Genomic DNA, 5,634 nt, shown 5'->3' on the forward strand with positions numbered 1-5,634 from the left:
CTTCAGAAATCATTGGAATCACCACTAGAGAATGTTCCATGCATTCACTGCGAATCTGGAATTCATCGGAATCTCCACTCCCGGCAGGTTTTCATTGCACCACTGCTGAATGTTCAAGTAACGCAATGATGGTTTTCAGCGGTCTACTCACACTCGAACCCGTGCTGTTCACTGTCTAGCGACTCAACACTGGTGAGTTCTTCTTTTTCCAGTTCAGACAATACAAACCTCAGAAACCATTGCAATCTACACTACAGAATGTTTCATTCATTCACGCGAATCTTGAATTCATCTTGTTCTCCACTCCCAGCAGGTTTTCGTTTCACCACTGGTGAATGTCCAAGCAACCCAAGGCTGGTTTCAGCTGCGTGTTAACACTCGCAGCCGTGCTGTTCAATTGGCTATCCAGTGAACGCTGGTTAGCTCTTGATTTTCCTTCCACACACCGAGCCTTCAGAAATCATTCTTATCTCCACTTCAGAATGTTCCATTCGTTCCCTGCGAATCTGGAATTCCTCTGACTCTCCACACCAGGCAGATTTTCCTAACAACACTGGTGAATGACCAGGTAATCCAATGCTGGTTTTCAGCGGCTGTTCACACTCACAGCCTTGCTGTTCAATTGGCAATCCAGTCAAACCTAGTCAGCTCTTCATTTTCCTGTCCACACAACCCAGCGTTCAGAAATCATTGGAATCTCTACTACAGAAATTTCCATTCATTCACTGTGAATCTGGAAATAATCTGAATCTGCATTCCAGGAAGGCTTTCGTTACACCACTGATGAATGTCCAAGTAATGCAATGCTGCTTCTTAGTGGTCTGTTCACACTCGAAACCGTGCTGTTCACTGGCTATCCACTCAACATTGGTCAGCTCTTCAATATCCTGTCCAGACTATCCAGATTTCTAAATCTTGGCAATCTCCACTACAGAATGTTCCATTCAATCACGCGAAACTGGAATTCATCAGAGTCTCCACTCCCGGCAGGTTTTCGTGACACCACTGGTATATGTCCAAGGAAGCCAATGCTGGTTTTAAGCCGCCTGCTTATACTCTCAGCCGTGCTGTTCAATTTGCTATCCACCCAACCCTATTCAGCTCTACATTTTCCTGTCCTCATAACCCAACCTTCAGAAATAATTGGTATCTCCTCCACAGAATGTTCCGTTCATTCACTGCGAATCTTAAATTCATCTGACTCTCAACTCCCGGCGGGTTATCGTTACACCACTTGTGAATGTCCAAGTAAGCCAATGCTGGTTTTCAGTGGCCTGTTCATACTAAGAGACGTGCTGTTCATTTGGCTATCCACTCCACCCTGTTCAGCTCTACATTTTCGTGTCCACAAAACCCAGCCTTCAGAAATCATTGGAATCACCACTAGAGAATGTTCCATTCATTCACTGCGAATCTGGAATTCATCTGAACCTCCACTCCCGGCAGGTTTTCGTTACACCACTGGTGAATGTCCAAGTAACTCAATACTGGTTTTCAGAGGCATGTTCAACTCGCAGAAGTGCTGTTCAATGGGCTATCCACTCAATATTCGTCAGCTCTTCATTTTCCTCTCCACACAAACCAGCCTTCAGAAATCATTGGGATCTCCACTACAGACTGTTCCATTCATTCACTGCGATTCTGCAATTCATCTGACTCTCCGCTCCAGGCAGGTTTTCATTACAGCACTGGTGAATGACCAAGTAATCCAATGCTGGTTTTCAGCCGCCTTTTCACACTCGCAGTGTGCTGTTCAATTGTCTATCCACTCAAACCTGGTCAGCCTTTCATTTTCTTTTCCACAATATCAGACTTCAGAAATCATTGGAATCGCCAGTACAGAATGTTCCATTCATTCACTGCCAATCTGGAATTCATCTGAATCTGCACTCCAGGTAGGCTTTCATTACACCACTTATGAATGTCCAAGTAACACAATGCTGGTTTTCAGCGGTCTGTTCACACTCTAAGCCCTGCTTTTTACTGGGTATCCACACAACTGTGGTCAGCTCTTCATTTTCATGTCCAAACAATCCAGACTTGAGAAATCATTGCAATCTCCAGTACAGAATGTTCCATTCATTCACTGCGAATCTGGAATTCAACTGAATCTCCACTACCTGCAGATTTATCTTACACCACTTGTGAATGTCCAAGTAAAACAATGCTGGTTTTCAGAGGCCTGTTCATGTTCGCAGTCGTGCTGTTCAATTGGCTATCCACTCAACCTGTTTTGCTCCTCATTTTCCTGTGCACACAACCCAGCCTTCAGAAATCATTGTAATCTCCACTACAGGATGTTCCATTCATTCACTGGGAATCTGGAATTCATCTGAATCTGCACTCCACGCAGGCTTTCGTTACACCACTGCTGAAAGTCGAAGTAATGCAATACTGGTTTTCAGTGGTCTGTTCACATTCGAAGCCGAGGCTTTTTACAGGCTATCCACTCAACACTGGTCAGCTCTTCATTTTCGTGTCCCCACAATCCAGATTTCAGAAATCATTGCAATCTCCACTACAGAATGTTCCATTCATTCACTGCGAGTCTGGAGTTTATCTGATTCTCCACTCCCGCCTGGTTAACATTACACCACTTGTGAATGTCCAAGTAAGCCAATGCTGGTTTTCAGAGGCCTGTTCATACTCGCAGCCGTGCTGTTTAATTGACAATTCACTCCACCCTGTTCAGCTCTTCATTGTCCCACCACACTACCAGCCTTCAGAAATCTTTGTTATCTCCACTACAGAATGTTCCATTCATTCACTGCGAATCTGGAATTCATCTGACTCTCAACTCCACGCAGGTTTTCATTACACCACTGTTGAATGTCCAAGTAACCCAATGCTGGTTTTCAGCGGCCTGTTCATATTCGCAGCCCTGCTGTTTACTTGGCTATCGATTCAAGCCTGGTCAGCTCTTCATTTTCCTGTCCACACAACACAGGCTTCAGAAATCATTGGAATCTCCTCTACAGAATGTTCCATTCATTCACTGCGAATGTGGAATTCAACTGACTCTCCACTCCATGCAGGTTTTCCTTACACCACTGATGAATGTCCAAGTAACCCAATGCTGGTTTTCAGCTGCATGTTCACACTCGCAGCCATGCTATACAATTGGCTTTCCACTAAATCCTGATTAGTTCTTGATTTTCCTTCCACACGACCCAGCCTTCAGAAATCATTGGAATCTCCACTAGAGAATGTTCCATTCATTCACTGCGAATCTGGAATTCCTCTGAACCTCCACTCCCGGCAGGTTTTCGTTACACCACTGTTGAATGTCCAAGTAACCCAATGTTTTAAGTGTTTTCTTCACAAGCGCAGTGGTGCTGTTCAATTGGCTATCCACTCAACCCTGGCCAGCTCTACATTTTCCTGTCCACACCACAGAGACTGGAGAAATCATTGTTATCTCCACTACAGAATGTTCCATTCATTCACAGCGAATCTGGAATTCATCTGAATCTCCACTCCCGGCAGGTTTTCGTGACACCACTGGTAAATATCCAAGTAAGACAATGCTGGTTTTAAGTGGCCTGCTCATACTCTCAGCCGTGCTGTTCAATTTGCTATCCACTCAACCCTCTTCAGCTCCATTTTCCTGTCCACATAACCCAAACTTCAGAAACAATTGGTATCTCCTCCACAGAATGTTCCATTCATTGACTGCAAATCTGAAATTCATCTAATTCTCAACTCCCGTCTGGTTTTCGTTACACCACTTGTGAATGTCCAATTAAGCCAAAGCTGGTTTTCAGTGGCCTGTTCTTACTACGAGACGTGCTGTTCATTTGGCTATCCATTCCACCCTGTTCAGCTCTACATTTTCGTGTCCATAAAACCCAGCCTTCAGAAATCATTGGAATCACCACTAGAGAATGTTCCATTCATTCACTGCGAATCTGGAATTCATCTGAATCTCCACTCCCGGCAGGTTTTCATTGCACCACTGCTGAATGTTCAAGTAACGCAATGATGGTTTTCAGCGGTCTATTCACACTCGAACCCGTGCTGTTCACGGTCTAGCGACTCAACACTGGTGAGTTCTTCTTTTTCCAGTTCAGACAATACAAACCTCAGAAACCATTGCAATCTACACTACAGAATGTTTCATTCATTCACGCGAATCTTGAATTCATCTTGTTCTCCACTCCCAGCAGGTTTTCGTTTCACCACTGGTGAATGTCCAAGCAACCCAAGGCTGGTTTCAGCTGCGTGTTAACACTCGCAGCCGTGCTGTTCAATTGGCTATCCAGTGAACGCTGGTTAGCTCTTGATTTTCCTTCCACACACCGAGCCTTCAGAAATCATTCTTATCTCCACTTCAGAATGTTCCATTCGTTCCCTGCGAATCTGGAATTCCTCTGACTCTCCACACCAGGCAGATTTTCCTAACAACACTGGTGAATGACCAGGTAATCCAATGCTGGTTTTCAGCGGCTGTTCACACTCACAGCCTTGCTGTTCAATTGGCAATCCAGTCAAACCTAGTCAGCTCTTCATTTTCCTGTCCACACAACCCAGCGTTCAGAAATCATTGGAATCTCTACTACAGAAATTTCCATTCATTCACTGTGAATCTGGAAATAATCTGAATCTGCATTCCAGGAAGGCTTTCGTTACACCACTGATGAATGTCCAAGTAATGCAATGCTGCTTCTTAGTGGTCTGTTCACACTCGAAACCGTGCTGTTCACTGGCTATCCACTCAACATTGGTCAGCTCTTCAATATCCTGTCCAGACTATCCAGATTTCTAAATCTTGGCAATCTCCACTACAGAATGTTCCATTCAATCACGAGAATCTGGAATTCATCAGAGTCTCCACTCCCGGCAGGTTTTCGTGACACCACTGGTATATGTCCAAGGAAGCCAATGCTGGTTTTAAGCCGCCTGCTTATACTCTCAGCCGTGCTGTTCAATTTGCTATCCACCCAACCCTATTCAGCTTTACATATTCCTGTCCTCATAACCCAACCTTCAGAAATAATTGGTATCTCCTCCACAGAATGTTCCGTTCATTCACTGCGAATCTTAAATTCATCTGACTCTCAACTCCCGGCGGGTTATCGTTACACCACTTGTGAATGTCCAAGTAAGCCAATGCTGGTTTTCAGTGGCCTGTTCATACTAAGAGACGTGCTGTTCATTTGGCTATCCACTCCACCCTGTTCATCTCTACATTTTCGTGTCCACAAAACCCAGCCTTCAGAAATCATTGGAATCACCACTAGAGAATGTTCCATTCATTCACTGCGAATCTGGAATTCATCTGAACCTCCACTCCCGGCAGGTTTTCGTTACACCACTGGTGAATGTCCAAGTAACTCAATACTGGTTTTCAGAGGCATGTTCAACTCGCAGAAGTGCTGTTCAATGGGCTATCCACTCAATATTGGTCAGCTCTTCATTTTCCTCTCCACACAAACCAGCCTTCAGAAATCATTGGGATCTCCACTACAGACTGTTCCATTCATTCACTGCGATTCTGCAATTCATCTGACTCTCCGCTCCAGGCAGGTTTTCATTACAGCACTGGTGAATGACCAAGTAATCCAATGCTGGTTTTCAGCCGCCTTTTCACACTCGCAGTGTGCTGTTCAATTGTCTATCCACTCAAACCTGGTC

Source organism: Sorex fumeus, unplaced genomic scaffold, assembly GCF_029834395.1.
Source record: "Sorex fumeus unplaced genomic scaffold, SorFum_2.1 ptg000116l, whole genome shotgun sequence".
Classification (NCBI taxonomy): Eukaryota; Metazoa; Chordata; class Mammalia; order Eulipotyphla; family Soricidae; genus Sorex; species Sorex fumeus.